General features: G+C 38.8%; 1 protein-coding gene across 1 annotated transcript in view; it reads left to right on the top strand.

Moving 5' to 3' along the window:
- Positions 1–1276: 1276 nt before the first annotated feature.
- si:dkey-166d12.2 (rap1 GTPase-activating protein 1) overlaps positions 1277–13186 on the top strand; it is a 121854-nt gene continuing 109944 nt past the window's right edge. The window contains exon 1 of the transcript XR_002918963.2: positions 1277–1674. The gene's annotated coding sequence lies outside the window, so the exon portion shown is untranslated. The remainder of the gene's footprint in view (positions 1675–13186) is intronic.

The raw sequence follows: 13186 nt of genomic DNA, 5'->3' as shown, positions 1-13186 counted from the left end.
GGTCCAGTGTTGATGGCTTCAGGCAGCAGTCTGAGCACTGAAGCCCAAATCTACAATCATCTCAGCTCTTTCTAGAAAGTTACTGAAGAGTTTCCAGACACATCGAAAAGTAAAATATCTTGAGTCTGCCGTGGGCTTCCTCCTGGTTAGACACATCCACAACGTATCACCACAGAGGTGTCTGAGTGGCATTTTGAACAAAAAGTTCTCCAACTCGCTTTTTCAGGCTTTTCCCTAGTATCTGAGATTATGGTCATATGTGAATTAAACATATAGACTGATGGGTAAACTTACATCAACTCAGCTCCTTTTTTTGAGGGATAAAGCACCTCAGATGCCAATTTGTTTGCTATTGGACCATCATCCCACATTTATGGGAAAAAAGAGACCAAAATACTGTGACACTATGATTTACTGCTGTCCACTCATACTTTAGATTATTTTTTCTTCAACATCTCACCAAATCACTCATTCTACAACAAAGCAGTACACCTTTCAAAGTGATGTTGATTCATAAAGCGTTGGAAGAATACTGTTAAAGAAAAAGGCAAACAAGTGTCACTTTGCGTTCCTTTAGCTTGTCTATAAGGGTGGTACACCTCCAAAACGGCAATGTTACTCTGCTTAACATCATCATGCTGTCACATCACCAACCCTTCTGTCATTTATACCTGAGAAAACTCTTTTTCTTCTGGATTCATGTGTCAATATCACGTTATTACTGCTTGACAACATGACAGCTGACATGAAGGGTTTTTCTCCCCCTACAGCTGTGGCAAATTACAAAACACAAGCTGGAATAAAACAATTCTTTTAGTATAAAGAATGACTTTGTAATGTTTCTTGAAAATGAATTGTTTACTTTCTTGAGTCAACCACTACTCAGTTGGAGATTTTTTGGATTTTTCTTGTACATTTTTTGTGCTACCAGAGACATGAAGTCTTTTACCTGGGGGGTGCCTGAGGGAGGGGAATCTGATGGACATGTTATAACATTAAAGACAGACGTTTTAAAGGCAGCAGCAACAGCTACAAAGAATGCATAATTATAGGCTTTTGTTTTCTAAATAATACAAAAAAAAAAAACTGGCAGAAAAAATTAGCATAATTGTCTTTTTATCATATAGACTAAGTGATGGAAAAAAAGGCTGGATTTCCTTTAATTAAGCCATAATTGTTCCATGGAGGTGTTGCATTGTTAGTGCTTCCACAAAAGCTAATTGTATGCAAAACGGGCAAGAAAAGAGCGCGTGAATGGTAAATCTGCAGCCTTTTTTTTCACTGCCAGGAGTGGTAGGATGGATGGATGGAGGAGTGGGAGAAAGAGGGAGCGCATTGGGCGGCGGGGAGGGGTCACGTGACCGAAGCAGCATGTGCGCTTTAAAAGAAAGAGACTTGGAGCATCAGATGAGCGTCGCAGCATCCGAGCATCAGCTTGAGTATCCGGGAGCAGAGGCTTGCCGTATCCCCATATACCCGACACCCCCCGCTTCCTCTGCTCTCTAAAACCCCGCCGTTTCTGCACCTGTGTCACCGGAACAGCCCCTTCAATTGTAGCTTTGGAAGAAGTGAAGCAACTGCCCCACCTTCACCGCGTTCTTCTCCATCCCAGCAAAAAGGACGAGAGGAGGAAGAGGAGGAGGAGGAGGAGCACGCCTGTAATTCACAGAAAAGGTAAGAAGTGTTTTATTTCACTTATTATAGAGACTTCTTCATTTTTCTTCTTTTAAAATTCATGTTCATTTATTGACCACATTAGAGCTTGGGAACAACTCCGCGAGACTGTAAATAATTCGAGCAAATACAATTTTTTTTTTTAAATTAATAATAAAACGCGCGCGCCGTTTCGCCGCGTGCCCAGCTAAAAAAGGAAAAGCAGAGGGAAGAAAAAAATGTTTTTGTCATTTATAACTATTATTTTGACAAAATATGACACCCAAGTGCTTTATTTTGTCAAAAACAATTAAGATCAAATTATTAATCAGTTAAAGAATAAATAAACACAACTACTATTTTAGCATTTTCATACATTCTTGTGTCATATGATTGCTGTTATAACTTGTTACAGTACAGAAAGTTTTTTTTAGTGCACATTTCTCTTCTCCAGCCAATAACCACTCTGTAATTAGCATTAATTGCTGATTTGTTGGTCATTTAGCAGCTGCTTGTTGTCAATGTTCCCAAACAACAAGACTGCCGCCTATAGATGTGTGTTTCTGACTCAACATGCTGGTACACACAAGCTGTGGCAGGCAGAACTCGCCAGCATCTGTGCAATCATTGGACTGAACAGATCTCCCGCCTATGAAAATTTGGAAATCGCTGTGGAAAAAACAGCAGGTCTTTGCAGCGCTGGCAGGCCTGTTGCATCACCCAAAGCACAGCTTTGACTCTTGTCATTTTCCATCTTTAAGCCAACTTTTCAAACCAATCTGCACGCAGCTTGATGTCACTGGGTGGTAGAATGCTGTTTACTTATAGGATGGCAGCATGCACAGGTGTATTTATAACCTCAGAGACAGTTCGATTCATTAAATCCCCACGTCTGCGAGACTGGAATAAAAATTTGTAGTTTGTATATTAATTTATGATGTTTTCTGTTGAGCACCTGGGGAACACATTTCTCTGCATTCTAATGATGACCTACTTAGTCAAGCATGCACAGGATAGTCACAGATATCCTGGATGCCCAGCAGGCAGCCAGCTCAAACTGCAACCTGTTTGCATTCTCAACAGTCCGGTTCATCGCCTTTACTCAATGTCAAACCTGCACTTGTGGAGTCCCCTTTACCTATCCCATTCAGACATTACTCTCACAATTTATTGATTTTTTTCTAACTTTTGTTAAAAATATATTTTCAAAAAGCATTTTTTTATGTTTATCTATCTATATGTCGGTGCACACATTTAGCTTCAAACTACATCAATCTGTTTGGATGGTGAAAAAAATAATTTGACAAAATTAAGCAACATGGAATGAACTGTTCCTTTTTTAAAATTAAATTGGGAATTATACTGCTCTCACTAATATTTTATTCAGCCACAACTGCTGCTGTCCTTCACAAATAAAAAGTCAATGACTTCACAACACAGAATACTAAACCACACAGTTGTATACAAATGAATGTCAAAGGCACTCCTATTTGATTAATTGGAGATTTGCTTCTCTATTATTTATGAACTTGAACTCATTAAATATTGTGTTTCATTAGTCAGAGAGGGATACACTGATAATTAAAAAAAAAGTATAATTTGATTTATCTGTGGAAAATGGCAAAAAGCAGTCCAATATGAAATATTTTCTGTAAAAGTGCAGCAAACTCAAAGCACATTTATTTATAATATTCATTATATACAATTAGTATTGCTTATCAGTTATATTATAATCCCTAAATCTGAAAATGTCAAAAAACATTTCACATTGTTGTTAAAGACAGTGTAGTTCGGTGCTTTTTAGGACTTGTTGCGGAATAATATGTTTTCTATGGCCCGCTGAGACAGACATTGCATTACTAAAGGCTTGTGAGCGCCTCCTTCTATCATTTTTTTCTCCCACTGATCCTGCGATGCAGCTAAATCCCCTCCAGAGTTGCTCCTTTCATACTTATCTCTGCATGCCGTTATCAAAAAAGGCAAAGACAGGGTTTCCCTCTGTCATCGCTGTGTGTGTCATTGGTGACCGAGCAGAAACATCTGATCCAAACGATGAATTATGAGATTCTGCTGTTTATTTGAGCTGTAAACTTTTTACCTGATCAGAGGCAGACCAAAATATTGCAGCAGATATGCTACCTTGAAATGTCGATCTTGTCTGAGAGAGCTCAGCGGGGTGGGGTGAGTCTTTGAATGGGAGACTGCCCGTGACTATCAGTAAGTTCCTGCAACCATATAGGCTCCCTCAGTGTTTCAGTTTTATTATAGAGTAAATGCAGAGGGATGGACCAAGAAGTGCAATTGTTGGGAGACTAAGGCTGTATTCAGACTGGAAAAGTCTGTTGATCAAAACTGAATCCGCCTAAGTTGGTCCGGATCCCTGTGTTTGGTCTGTATTCAGACTGCGTGTCAACCAGACTTTTCTGTTTTGAAACAAAGCTTGTAAACCATGTGAGTAAAGATCTCTTCTGTCATTGGCCAGAGAATATGGAGGTAAAGCAACTACAGAAAGAAATCATGCAGGTGCAATCCTTGTCGGGATAGTTAACTTATTCAAACTTTGTATTTCACTGACCAACTTTGAACGTCTGTGTAAAGGTCAGGTACAACTCTTTAAAGCTATTTTGGTATGAGGCATGCTGCAAGGAGGTTACTGAAGAGGCAACATCTACGATATGCTGATAAGTGTTTACCTCGTTTCCGCTGAGTGGTCCGGTATTTTGAGCGTTGCCATTGTAAAATGGACCCGTTAAACAGTTCCGACCTGTACCTCTTGAAGGCCCCTATCCATTTTAGAGCCATAGAAAAGTAGAATGGGACGGTTGGGGCGGAGCTGCTGTACTCACCCATTGATTGGTAGAAAGTGATAACGACATTAGAAAGCACAATATAGCGTTAAGATAGCTTTTCTCTTTATGGTGGTATTCTGCTTAACCGCCCACAATCTTGTTTCAAAAAACATTAAATTCCTGTTTTGTACAGTGGACAAAAAGTAAAGCAAGAAAAAGACAAGCTGGTGGATGACCTCCATTGTTGTTGCTTTTCTAGTCGTCGCAGTACAACGACACGCTGGCGGTCTACACCAAGCATGCGCTGTGAAAACAAAACGCTCAGTGGATCCAAGGCGGGAAAATGCTTTACAGAATTAACTGAACCATATTGTACCACTCCTTACCAGATTGTACTACTCAGTGAAAACAAGGCTTTCGATCATGGAGGCCTCGAGGGCTGCTGTGTCTGCATGATTTCCAGATATCCAAGCCCATCTGATGACTGATTACCTGGTTCAGGTGTGTCCAGCCAATTAGAACATGCCAGAGCAGGGTATGTTGGAAAACATGCAGGAGTGCAGCCCTCGAGGCCTGGAGTTGCCTATCCCTGCTTTCGATTGTCAGGAAAACAGCTTAGGAAATAATTAGTATTGCATTAAAAGTTGTTTTATTGAGCCTGCTGTGTCTCATCGTTACTTCATGTTTATCTGTGGCTCATGGCTCCTTCCTGCTCTGTTTACATCCCGTAGTGACCGGCTACAGCAGGGGTATTCAAATCCAGGCCTCGAGGGCCGGTGTCCTACATGTTTTCCAACCAACCGTCCATTGAAGCTCCTTATTGGCTAAACATACCTGATCCTGGAAATTAGCAGCAGATAAGGTAGGATTTCTGGAAAACCTACAGCAGAGAGGCCCAAATCCAGGCCTTGAGGGCCAGCTTCCTCGAGGCCTGGATTTGAATACCCCTGGGCTACAGTGTCCATTTTGATCCAGTTGTTTCACTCCGATCACAGAACCTATTCAGACTTCAATCTCAAAGGGAAGTGGAGCTCAGTGTGATTGAAAATGAACCGATTCATAAGATGGGTCAGAGAGCAGTTCCTGGTTCCAGAACAAGGTCCCCTTGCACGTATTCAAACTGCAAGTTTGTTGCGGATTACCTGAGGAAACAAACTCTGGTTCCCTTCAAGCAAACCAAATGTGTCCAGTCTGAATACACCCCAAAGCTACATCACGTGTGGGTGAAACTCACGACGGGAGAAGCCAATCAGAAACGCAAGTGAAGGATTCACTTTTGTGTGTCTTGCTTTGATATGTTTGGACTCAGATCTTTTAGGAAAAACAAAAAAAGGTTCTAAGATGAGAGCATCAAATATTCTTGTGATAAAAAGATCCTCTTAGACATAGAGTCTTTAGATCATATCAAATTATACTGCAAATCTCAGCAAGAAAGTAAAAAAAATAAAAAAAATACATCAAGAGCACAAAACAATGCAGAAAGATGACTTAACTTTAAATTCTGATCTAGTGGAAACTGAACAAAAGAGGAGACAGAAAATAAATTAGTCTTATTTAGTTTTTTCAAAAGATGGTATCAAGCAATTTATATCCTCCTAGACCTTTGCTCTTTCTCTTTTATTTGTTTTTTTTCTTGTCCTTGGCTGTTCATCATCACCAGCGAGCTGACAGCTATAAGCAGCTATTAGCAGGAACGTTTACTGACAACTTCACTGAGATTTTTTTAAAATCTCATCACTTTTCACAACTTTTTCCTTCCAAAGTGAAAGTATTCAGATTGTATTCTGCAGCTCATCCTGCGGCCCATTTGATGGGACAATAAAAGCTAGGTGGCAGTGTTGGTGTGCTGCACATTGTTCTTAAAACTTTCAGTTTGCAGTTTGTTCTAGTTCAGGCTATCCTGATTGATTGTTCAACCTCTGCAGAGGTTAATAATAAAGAAACTCCATGTTTTCACTTCTGCAAAAACATTTTCACACAAAGTGCATCCACTCTCTCAAGCATGCGTTGGTGATTAGAGATGCTTGTAACCTTTAGTGGCTTCGATGATTGATACTAATTACTCGTAAAATAATCTGTTCTCTCAGAACAGAGCTGGCTGGTTAGCATGTACAGATGAGGCATCACAGACGATAGCAAATATCTCCAGCTGTAAAGCAAATATTTTTAATGAGCGATTTTGAGTCGTAGCTGCAGGGAAACTGCCGGCTTTGTCGCCGTGTAAAAGCTGAAACCTTCAAGGACATTGTTATGTTAAAGGAAAGCTCTTAAAGTGCCACATTGTGACAGCGCTTTGCACAGATTGGCAGGTTGAGGACGTGTTTAATCAAGATCAGCATTCAAGAATTTCGGAGGCTGTGTTTGACACACCCTGAGTCTGTTTGTGATTAATCTGGGAGGAAGGGCGCCAGTTGTTACCGACTTGCTGGAGGTGTTCTTGCATTATTCATGAATGTGCTGTTATTTATTTATTTGTTTCATGTTCCTTTTTTTGTCTTTCATTTTGTAGTTGTTGTAATTTCATGCTGTGCCTTGAACTGATCTAGACAAAATGCAAAATAAAAAATAAAAAATCTGTCTTAGATCATTGAAGTGCATTTGAAAACTCTGCAGCAAAGCAGATTCAACCATCACTTATCTCCGTTTATTTGAACAATCATCCTTTTTCATTCATTTTCTGAAGCTTTGTCAAAAAAAAAAAAAAAAGAGCTGAATAAACAGTTTTATAATGAATTCAATAGGGAATATCTGCATGAAAACATACAACCAACAGCTGGAGTATTAAAAGCAACAATGGGTGAAAGCTATTACCACTATTTTAATTCATTTCAAACTCAATACATGCTTCCTGTCTTTCTTCAGAGTAAATAGAAAGCAGTATGCTGCATGCGTTTGGGGCAAAAAAAACCACACATGATCATGTTAGACGCAGCCTGTCAGATGCTGTTCATGTCTTAGAATGTGACTCTTTGCTTCTGACCAACAAGTGACCTACTGCTAATTACACATCCAGACACTTTTTGTGCACACATGCATCCACAAATGTCAGTTTGATCCTCTGCATGAGCCATGAAACTGAATGAAGGGAATCTCTCAGCCTTCTTACTCTATTAACTCAGCTTGATGCATTTAACAATTCGACAGGCAAATGTTTGCAGGTTCAGGCAATCAAAGAATAAAAAGCAAGTTGCAAAAGCAACCGTATGCCTCTAGGCTCCAAAGGGAAAATGTTTGTCGTGCTATGGATGCTACGGGCATGCAAATCTATGTTTAATTTTTTATGAGTAAAATATTTCCTGGCAATTTAAAATATAGTTTTATTTCACTCAAGATGATAATAATAATGTAGTACTCCAGAAGTCTAAAAAAATCTCCTGCTGCTGCTGCAAAGGAGAAGAATAAGTGCTGCACAGCAGGTTATATCAATGTGTATTGCGTTGGGAATTATGGGAAAAATTAACAGTTTGAGACCAAAAGTCATTTACACTGAAATTGGCTCTGACTGGTGCTGAACAGCAATTTTTCTCCTTATGTTTCATTTATGATTTTATTCCCAGTGAATCAGAATAAAAACACTGACATATATTTGTGCTTTATCCTCAGGAACACTCAATCCACTTGTTTTAATTATATAGACTGAAAATGTAACACACACGGATGGATTCAGCAATATTTGACAAAGTTTGATACTGTAAGCTTATATATGATGTTTTTCTACTTGGAAAAATTGAAGGCCTTCAGTCACTGAACACATAATAGAATAATAGGAGAGATTTTTGTTTTAGTTACTGTAGAGTTTTCCTGTGGAGTTGGTTTAAAACAGCCGGCGACCCTGATGTGCTACTAGCCAAAATATTTTGATCATTGGAACACTTTTCTAGTTAGATTCTCTAATCATGATCTCTAACTCAACCAAGGTGAATTGAGTATAGAATTAACCCTTTAACATTGGAGACGTCCCTAAATAACACACACTGCTAGACTTACCATAACTTTTTGACTGTTTACTCAATCAACGTGAATCCTCTGATTCTAACGTGGAGGAAAGTTTTTTTTTTTTTATTCACCATATTACTAATATAAAGTGTTGCAAAGGAGCACAAAGACGATTTTGTCTGTGACTGAATCATGGATTTACGTTAATTGCATAAACAATTAACACGTCCAGATGACACCACTTTTAATGTAAATATGACAAATATAGCACAAGGGTTACAACAAGCAACAGTGTTTTCATCTTTATGGTGTGTTAGAATTAGGTGCTCACAGTTATGATATCAGTTTAAAAATTGCACCACAAGATGCTTCTTTATCTTATTTAACATTAGCTCCTAGCTTGTTTTAACTTTGTAGAGCCCCGCCTATCCCTGGTCCTTGAGATTTAACACCCTGCTTGTTTTCCAGCTCTCCATGCACTGATTGCTGTTAATTACCTGGGGCAGGTGTGTTCAGTTTGTCAGAATGTGAAGACACTCGAGTCAGCTAATCAGCATCAAGCAGGGAGGGAGAGCTGTGGTGGACCTCCAGGATCAGAGCGGGGTTGCCCTTCTGGTAAATAGTCTTCATTATCCGTTTTAGGTTGTTAGTGGTCCGAATCATTTAAAAAATGCTGAATTTTGTTCAGCTTGTTGAAAAGAGAAATGACTTCTCATAAAGGTCAACCCAGTAATAGTCAGAGTATTAGAAACCATGGCGTTAAATATGACATATAAAATTTTAAAATACCACTTTCAGCTCACGGACCCCTGCATCTTTCTGTTGCTGAGTACAGAGCAAAGCAAACAGTTCTCTCCATGTGGGCCTTTGCTGTTGAAGTTTGTTGAAGCTCCTGTGTGGTGACATGTCCTATATAATCTGTGTGCTTCCTCTTAGAGGTGTTTGCCCTGAGACCACCCTGCCTTTAAGTTGAAGTGAGAGGTACAACTTTGATTGAAACAAACTCCCTGCTCAAAAAATAAACAAAGCAACCAGAATTATAGATTTTTGTAGATTTTATTTTTTATCATTTAGCCTTACATTTGTAAATGCATTAACCAATAAAAGCTGTGTGAATGCTATAAAATGCAGCGAGTGAGTATCAGCTATCACCCATTCTTAGCCATATTTATTGATACAAACAATAATTGATCTGCATAAAAGTTAAATTTATGATTGATTTGGCTTATGTTTTTACATCTCCTAATAGAACTGTCTGCATTTATCCGGACTTGGGACCGGCACTAAAAAGTGTTGGATTGTGCCCCCTTGTGGTTGCAGTGATTCTTGAGTTTAAATAAAAATTATGATTTAAAAAAACAGTTTCAAAATTAATGGTTTATCATACATAGATATGATTATTTATGGAACAAGCCTAAGGCAGAAATAATAATTAGTGCGACTATTAGTAATAGTCTGGAATTGTGAGGTTAATGGATTTCTTGTTTTGATTATATTTTACCACTTTGATGGTAATTTTTTTACTGTTTCTTCTGCACCTTTAATCTCCGTATTTGCTAGGCTCAGACCCTCAACACTGTTTTGTCCTTGAGCTACTTGGTCCTATTGTGAAGTCTGACCCTAATGCCACACTGATTTATTTTTAAAGTTGGCTTTGTGTCAGTGTGTGTGACTTCCCCTCTGCTTGTCTCTGTTTTATCTTTCAGGATTGTTGCCACCTGCGTCTAATCAGAGCCTGGTTGTAGATCTAGGCCTGTCATTTCCCCTTCTCCTGCTGTTCTTTTCTTCTTTCTATTTGTTGTGTCCTTCTGCGTAGACTCTGCTGTTCTCAACCCCCCTGAAGTTTAGAACTCGCCTTTTTGGCTTTTTTATTGCATTTTCCCTTTGAGCTGCACTTTTTGTTAAAAAAACATTTCAGTTGTCCCTATGGTGCTGCACTTAGCAGTGTGTGTGCACGCACAATCACACAGCCACAAATCACACACACACAATGTTAAGTTGACACTTTAAGAGTCCAAATCAAACTACTGTCCTATTTTCTCCCCTCTTGATTAACCTCCAGCCTGACTTGTCCGTTTACATTGAACATTTCATGTTATTTCATATGGTCTTTTTGACCCATTGACTGTATAAAAGAGCTGGACCCAGCGAGTATGAAGTCATTTATAGAAAATGCCTTATTTCAGTTCTAACCAAATTAGGCCAATTCAATCACCATTGTTCTTTCAATTAAGACAGAAATTGTCAGTAAGATTTAAGTCAGATGTAAGTCAGTAAGACTTGTCCAAATCAGTCTGAGTCAACATTTCTGAGGTAACCACTCTCACCAATCAGGAGCATGTTTGAAGGCCACACCCTTACCACGTGAAACCGGGCTCAAGAGAATCTGTCAAACATTTTGAACATTATTGAGGCATCTGATTGGCTAAAAAGTTAAAGTCCTATTAGTTGTCATGCACCGAGGTGTGAAATTTGTTCTCCTCATTTGACCCCTCTCCTGGGGGAGCGGTGAGCTGCACACACAGCCGTGCTTTGGAACCAATTGGTGATTTAACCCCCTTAATACTGAGTGCCAAGCAGGGAGGCATTTTTGAGTCACATTTTTAGAGTCTTTGGTATCACTTGACTGTGGATTTGAACTCACGACCTTCCAGTCTCAGGATGGACGCTCAACCACAAGACTACTGGGCTGGTCAGTTCATAACTTGCACAGAATAAATAAAATGGAAAAAAAATAAGATTAGCAAGAACATGTTAAAGGAGAAATAATGTTTATAAATTATATGTAATATAATTATATGTTATGTAATGGCGGAGCTGTTTATTTCTCAATAGAAGTCAATGGAGTTTAATCTTTTGGGACCGATGGGAACTTCCTATTTGGAACCCAAAGAGGAGGTCACTCAGTTCTGTTCTCATATACAGTCAGAGCTTTTATTCTTTTTATTAAAAGGAGTTTTGTTGCAAAATTACTACAGCATACCAATCTGATAGTTTCCTTCTTCCAGGAAGAGCAGTATATGTATGCACATAGTGGGTAATATTAGCCTCCAACTTTCTTTTTCACTCTTCCAGACCCATAAGATAGGTTTACCGACAAGGATTCTGTTTGATCTTTTGTCAATAATTGCTACTTTGATTACTTTTTCTGCTGCGGTCCGCAGCAACATGGAATCCATTATCCTGCAGGTATCAGCACTCTGGCACAGAACATGTTATCAACATTTTCTCTCCGCGTTTGGCTGCGCGAGGCATTACACAGCCCATTATCACACTTTAGTATATTTTATTCAGTTTTCACTTCCATTCTCCACTGGGAAATGAATGGGTGTGTGAATATGATCAGTTTCATCCTGATTAAAGGACGAACCATCCATTTACATCCTGTGCACTCCCGAGGAGCATCGGCTCCGATGCAAAATCTGATTTTGAATTACATGGTGTGCCTGTGTGGAGAGCTGAGAGCAGCAGTATTGGTCATCTGTGAAGCTCAAACTCCAGCAATTAATTGATTCAAATCTTAGTTGGGGAAACCTGACTGGAGCCTATATTACTCTGCGTAAATGATCTTTTTGTTTTGAAATCTCATAAGAATTCTCCACATGCCAAATTTCCTATAACGGGGGTTATTGTGAAATTGTAACTAGGTCAGAATTTTTTTTTTTTTTTTTTTAAGATTCATATGGTGCGTTCTAGAGTGTGGCTTTTTAAAGAGATTCAAATCTTATTTCACACATACTCTACAATATATCTAATGTCATGGTTTTAGTGTATCCGTATCGTGTCTTCCTTATGGCATGGACAATTCAGTCTCCTGTGACTCAAATTTCTGACTAATAGTGTTTACCACAATAAGACAAGATGTATTATATTCATTATTCAAAGCTTACTGCAAAACAGAAGGTGGCAGTGGGTGCTTTTAAATAACGCTAAGAGTTGCAGTCTTGAATTTGTGTTGAGGCGGTGAAAGACACATTCCTTATGGTCTAAATTTGTAGAAACTGTTGTCCACATGCACCCTACTCTAATGCACACAAACATAACAGGTTTAAGTTCACTGCTATGACTATATCTGAGGTAGATTTTGTTTAGAATACAGATGAGTTGGACTTTTTTGCATACATTATGACAAAGCTTCTTAGACTGAGGTGCACTAGATTAGAAACACACAAGGCATCAGAGTGGTTACTTCAGGAACCATGTCTAAACACCAAAAAAAGCCCACTATTATTTAGCTGTTATGGACCCAAATTGGGATGTAGCTAGAAAGTTACCACATTTCACAGGATCTAAATGTTATAGTTTTATTTCTCTCCACTCTTGTAAATGGCTCATTCTTATAGCGCATTTCTACCTTGATTAGGGCCCAGAACGCTTTACAGTCACAGCTCCATTCACCCATCCACACACATTCACACACTGATGGCAGCTCCCTCTTGTCTTTTAAACTGTCAACTTGACTGTGCAGTCATGAGTTGCTTTGATTGAAGGAAAAAAAAAAGATTCTCTGAAAACAAACCTGAAAGAAAGAGTTTACTTGCTCTCTCCCGGTGAAATTTCTGGTCTCTGTAGTGATAACTATAATTACTGTGATTACTATTCTTTTGTGCTTTTGTCTTCAGTTTTTCCACTGGTGCTCTGAAGCCTAATGTTGAAAAGTTGGTGTTTTTCTTAAAAAGCCTTTCTGGTTCAATAGAAGATCATACATTCCTTTGTCATAAATGCTTGCCTGCTAATAGGATCCACCAAAGTTATGAAATATTTTTCAAGTGTTATTTTTTTTAAACTTCTGTGGGAAAACGTGTTGC

The sequence above is a fragment of the Oryzias melastigma genome, linkage group LG5 (assembly GCF_002922805.2).
Source record: "Oryzias melastigma strain HK-1 linkage group LG5, ASM292280v2, whole genome shotgun sequence".
Classification (NCBI taxonomy): Eukaryota; Metazoa; Chordata; class Actinopteri; order Beloniformes; family Adrianichthyidae; genus Oryzias; species Oryzias melastigma.
This window is presented reverse-complemented; position numbering and strand designations above follow the sequence as displayed.